At 46.4% G+C, this 5,840-nt stretch overlaps 1 long non-coding RNA gene across 1 annotated transcript; it reads right to left on the reverse strand.

Annotated features, from left to right (window-relative positions):
• Nucleotides 1-519: 519 nt before the first annotated feature.
• LOC143434948 (uncharacterized) lies at nucleotides 520-5,335 on the reverse strand. Its single transcript, XR_013104831.1, has 3 exons — nucleotides 5,178-5,335; nucleotides 1,716-4,089; nucleotides 520-872 (listed from the first exon to the last, which is right to left on the reverse strand). It is a non-coding gene; the product is annotated as an uncharacterized LOC143434948 (long non-coding RNA).
• Nucleotides 5,336-5,840: the final 505 nt, after the last annotated feature.

Here is a 5,840-nt window from a genome sequence, read left to right on the forward strand (position 1 = left end):
TCAGCTGGGAACTATGTAAGAAAGAGGCTATCAGAGCCAGAGTTTTATTTTGGGCTGCAGCTCGTGGACAATCAGGGCTAATTGAATCACCCCCAATTCAGCAGAAATGAATGAAAGGACTATCAGCTGTGCCAGCCAGATCGGCAGTCAGACCAGGAAAGGCGGCTTGCTCCAGCAACCCTGCTCAGGATCAGAACCCCGGCCCAGCCTGGAGGACGGCAGCCTGACAGTCTAATTTAGAAGCGTTGCTTAAAATCTTAATCAGAGCGTTGAAATTAGCAGAGGCGAGATTCGATACCATGTTTGTTGTTTATGGTTATCATTTTTAATAAACGTTAAAATGTTTTCACAGGTGTGGAAAAAGGCACATCCCTGAGATGGCTCTCTTAGCTCTTTCAAGGGAAAAAAAAATGTCATTGTGCAGAATGAAGACGTAACGCATTCATCAGAGCCCGCCTTCCTTTTACTTTGTGCTTCCCTGAAAGCTATCTGCTCTCCTAAGCTCAAGTCCATCTTCTCTGCACAAGTGCTATCTTGATTGACACGTCTCCAAATAAGCTTGTGAATAGCCTTCCGTATTAACCTCGGAATAATTCAGATGTCAAATTACAGCTCGCAGACTCTCTGACTCCTCGCGGGCCCCAGAATGAATTTTTTAAATATTTGGGAGAAAAATATTAAATTTTGTTCAGGTTGGGTCAAAGTTCATATCATTTGGCAATAAAGAGCCACAGAGGGTGTTTGCCCAGAGTGAGCTGCATTGATTTTATTTTGTGCAACAGCTGCAGATCTGGGTGACCCTCGGTGGACGTGTTCGGCGGTTGCTTGTGTTGTGGGTAGCTTTCGGCATTTTGCAGTTTGGTGCGGGTTTCCTTCAGATAGAAAAATAAAACAAACAACAACAAAAAGAGAGATAAATAAATAAATAAATAAATAGAAAGGGGGGGGCAAGTTTTGCTGCCGCCCAAGCGCAGGACTCTTGGCTGATGTCATCTCCGAATCTCTAAATATTCAGGTTTAATTGCGGCTCTCTGCAGAAGGAGAGCGCCTGCTTCCATACTTGCTTTCATTACCACTGCAAGACAGCAAGGCACGTCAGCCTGGATTCCCTGTCTTGCAGACGCTGCAGAAGCATCCTTGCAGGCAAAAAAGGCAAAGCAGAGCTTGCCGGAGTGATAATGACCACTTGGCGTGATATTTGTTGGATGCTCTGTTATGTGTGGCTGGGAAAACTCATTATTACCGGCTGTTTGTGTAGCTGTAAATATTTAACCAGGAATGCTACCTGCTTTGTGGAAAGGCCTGCTAATTACACCTGCCTCTCTCTATAATTACACATTGTTGTAAAATTCTATGATAACGATGCAGCCGTGTCTTTCTCGGGAGGGGTGAATTTATACCAAGGGCAGCCCCTGAATTTCCATAAGCAATTAGCCTGCACATTTACATCATCCCCGTGTTTTCCTGTGATTTTATTGAAAGGAAAGATAATGAATTAAATCCAATTATAGCAAGAAGACACCTAGTAAGTTGATGCATATTTTCATAAACAGAGCAAGGAGGGAAAGTACGCTACTGCTCACTGCAGTAGACGTGGTTGGGTAATTCAGAGGCATCAGTCCGATGGCAGGGACCCTGGAAAGCAACCCCTGATGGAGACAGGGGTTCTCAGGACAGGAGGAGTCTACCAGCTGCATATTTCCCATGTAACGAACCTGGAGAGTTGCCTGTGGCTTGTGGCCCAATGACAGGTAGAATGTCTTTATAAGAAGATAAGTTTCCACAGAGACCATAGCAAACCCACAGCAACCTTCCACCATTCCCAGGATCTTCTGAAGAGGTTTGAGGTAGGACCCAGAACTCTGGGAAGAGGAGACAAATATCCTGGGTTTACTGCTACAGAATACAAATATTCTTACTCTTGGGGAATGTGAATCCTCTAGGGAGTGTAGAATTTGCAGCGTTTCTCCAGGCTGCATCTGCTTCATCCCAACGTTCCTTCATTCATCTGCTTTAATCGGGTGGCTGTTTATTCAAAAGACACAGAGCCAAAACACTTGAGAATCCGAACAAAAACCAGGCAGAATGAGAGAATTTCCCACCAACAGACCTTTATTGTCTTCTTTTCTCTGCCTCTTCAAAAATCTCTTCTCTCCTGCGCCTTTCCCCTCTGTATAAATGCAAACATCTCAAAATGTCAAGTGCAGGGAAGTGACCCGTTAGCAGCACAGGGGATGATCAGGCCCTGATTTCCTTCTCATTTCAGGCACACGTGAAATTCCCAGGTTGTGGGCTTTCCCAGAACCTGGTGATGAATCTGCTTATGGATCATGAATATCTCTTCTAACGCTTCAGGAAACAGGACGTTACTGCACCAAATAATAAAAGGAGCCAGCATGGCCTAGGCTGGCCCGGGAACGCCAGGCTGCCTGAGGACTGGGGACTGATAGGTTATCCTTCCTGGCTCTGCCAAGGGACCGCATTCGCTTCGATTTCCTCTCAAGAGCCAGGCTGGAGTGTGGCTGTCTGAGAGTCTGCTGTCGATACAGTAAAAATGCTAACCTCTCCATCTCATCCATTCCGAGCCAGAGCTCTTTACACAAATGCCCTGCTCCATTCCTTCATTTTCAGAAAAGGCAATCAAATAAGATTGAACCATACGGGCTGCTGTACAGTGCATTTGTGTGTGTGTGTGTGTTTAAAAAGCATAGTGATTAATTTTGAGACACAGCGTTTTGTGTTGTCTTTGGCTATTTTCTTCCTTGCCATTTTTTTTTTTTAAAGAGCTCTGAAAATCAATGATATGCTTCACCGCTATCCATCTTTATATAGTAATAAATTAAGTGGGAGGTATTGATATTTTTGACTGAGCTTTTAAAATTTACATACTAATGACAACTCTACTCTGGTGACTCCAGATTCCTGCTGCGAGTTACTGTTCCTGGGCGGGGAGGAGTCTTTACTCTGAGATTCCCAGGTAGCTCAGACCCTAGATCAGTGAGAACAGAATTTCAGCCCAATAGCTTGTCTCCCATGGCTTTCCACATGTTAATTTTTCAGAGCTGGATGACAGGCGAGGGGAGGGGCCAGAGACTGCATGGCGGAAGGCTGCCTGTGGGGGTGGTGTTCATCAAACAGCATACAGGGGTCCAGGGTTTAATATTGGTGTAGACTGGGTACAGAGCACTTTCTTTTGGCCTTCTTTCAAACAGCTTTAGGAATTTAGGAAGTAACAAACATATCCTGTGCCCTTTCTGTTTTTAAAGGAAAATGAACCCCAATTCTGATATCGAGAAGCCTTGCTGAAGGTGAATTTTCAGTGATTTCTGAGTTTGGGCAGTATAAACAAGTTCTGCCTGTTCTCCCTTCTCTTCAGAAGAGCTAGATGACTTAACATTCGGAGTCTTAAGCAATGTTGGAGGTCAAGGCCACTGGGGACTGACTCTCTGAGTCTCATCCCTTCCACCAGTGCTGCTGCCGCCGCCACAGCAGCCACTGTCCAGGAGAAAAAAAATGCCACCGAATTGGTGTGAAGACCTCAACTTCCTTGATGCAATTATTCTGGGGACTTGGAACAGCCTTGATGTGCACAACAGTTTATTTGCAGAGATTAATTTGTCAGTAATATTGATTGTTGGGGGGAGGGGGCTGTTTCATGCTGTTTAAGATTTCACAAGGCACAGACAGCAGCTCCTGCATGGTCTGTCCCTCTAGAATTTCCAGCATTGTGGCAGAGGCAATCAGAAGCAACACAGCCAGAAAGTTCTGTCAAACCAGACACAGGCCAGGCCAGTCCCAAGGGAAAAGGGGGTGGGTTTTGTTTACATTTTGCCAAAGCAGCAGTATATTGTTCACGTGGCGAGTCCCTCTGCTGCCTTGCAAGGGCTTTTCAAAGTGGACAACGTAATGGGGGGAGGGGGTACCCGACATCTAGCGAGATGAGTGGAACATTCCTCCGCTCATCCCTTAAGTCATTTACTCGGATCATCGCAATATTAAGCCTGCCGAAGGCTTGCGCCTCAGGTTGCCTGGTGCACGAAGCCCGCTCCGTTCCACTCCACTGTCCAGGAAGTGCCTCAGCAAGAGTGTCTGGAAAGAACGGAAAGAACTCCAGAGAGGTGTGGAGGAGAACCACTTTCATCAGCCCGGCTTTCAGGACGGTTGGGAGCCCGGAGCGCGATCATGTTACACTCCCCTCAAACGCGCCTTGTTCCCCTCTTCCCACCTCCCCCTTCCTTCTTTTCTTTGAGTGTTTTTGAAATGAAAGAGTTTTTTTTTCCTTCCAAATTGCGCTGCGAGGCAAATTCTTGAACGGTGTAATAGAAAATGTTAGACAATATTCCTTACCGGAGCTATTGACATTTTGGATAGTTCTGACACTTTGATTTTTCTCAAAACATATGGATCAAGCCTGGTTGCCTTATTGGACAGGAAGTCCTGTTGAAAGCTCCTCCCTTATCTTCCTTTGTGTTTTGCCCGCTCTGTTTGCTCATGGCTTTCTCTCTGAATATAATCGTGGTTTTCTTAAGCTGTCCAGGGAGTCGTTATTGCCTTACTAAATATTTCATGGAACAGAGCACACGGTACCTGCCAGCCATCTCGTATTTGTTGTCAAAAATAAAGGGTTCATCCTTCGGAGGGGGGAAGAAAGGGGTTTATTTTGTTGTTTTTATTTTAAAGTTTCTCACATGCAGCAGATGCACAAAGCCCCTGGAAGCCTAGGAGGGGTGTCTTTCATTTGTTGGGGACAAGGATGGCCACTTATTTATTTATTTACTTACTTATTTACAGCTTATTCAGCTGTGGAAGGCTCCTTCCTCAGACTCTTTCCTTGCGGTTCCCTTTCCTATTTGTTCAGAAGGGAAAAGTTCAAAGCGCCTCTGTCAGCCGAGGGAAAAGCTTTGCTGCATACTAACCCTCCAGCACCCGCCTGGGATGACCTTGAGAGAGAAGCACTAAACGGCCCCCCTTGCAAACCTGCATGTGTGTTTTGTTAGACCAGGTCGGCAGGGGTCAGGGCTCACCTGAGGCCAGCAGTCGGCCTGCCTGCCCGAGCAGCGGGGTAATGCATTTTTAAAAGGGACATTCTCGCCTTTGAATGGGCTTAATATGGTCTCTGTTTAAAAACCTGTCAGAATCCCAAGCACACACTCCATAAAATATAAATAAGTACTTACTGTTTGCAGATGTTGCTTGTTTTTCATAATGTTTGTGTTTGAAGTCTCGAATCCTCACTTCCTGTCAGGCTCCCTCTGCCTCTCTCCTCCTGGTTTCTGAAGGAACAAGGAGGCTTCAGATGGCAATTTCCCAATGAAGAGACTTTCTGTTAGATCTGTCAGTGTCCCTGGCTCAATTAGCATTTCTTTTTCCTCTCTCTCTCTCTCTCTCTCTCTCTCTCTCTCTCTCTCTCCCTCCCTCCCTCCCTCCCTCCCTCCCTTCCTCTCCTGTACACTTACATTAACTGGAAGGAATTAAGGAAGGGACTGAGGGGACTGACTGCCATGTTTGCACTTTTTCCTGTAGATGGGGCCTCATACTCCCCTGCCTCCAGCACCCCCCACCCCCACCCCACCAAGTCCTCAGTGGTAGTGCAGGCGTCTGGTTGACTTCTTCCTGCATTTGGCCACATAGCCCATCTCTCCATCTTTGACCCATGATGCCCACTCTTCCTCAAGTCTCCAACTCACTGTCAGCAGCTCCCACCTGCTCCGGAGAGAGCTGGCGTTGCTGCAGAGTCTCTCTCTCTGTGTCTGACTTACTATCTTTTCCACCTCATTGTCCACACATTCTTGGTGCCTGCCAGAGGCCCTCGTGATGGATGATGGTGCATCTTTTTTTTT

The sequence above is a fragment of the Arvicanthis niloticus genome, chromosome 18 (assembly GCF_011762505.2).
Source record: "Arvicanthis niloticus isolate mArvNil1 chromosome 18, mArvNil1.pat.X, whole genome shotgun sequence".
Classification (NCBI taxonomy): Eukaryota; Metazoa; Chordata; class Mammalia; order Rodentia; family Muridae; genus Arvicanthis; species Arvicanthis niloticus.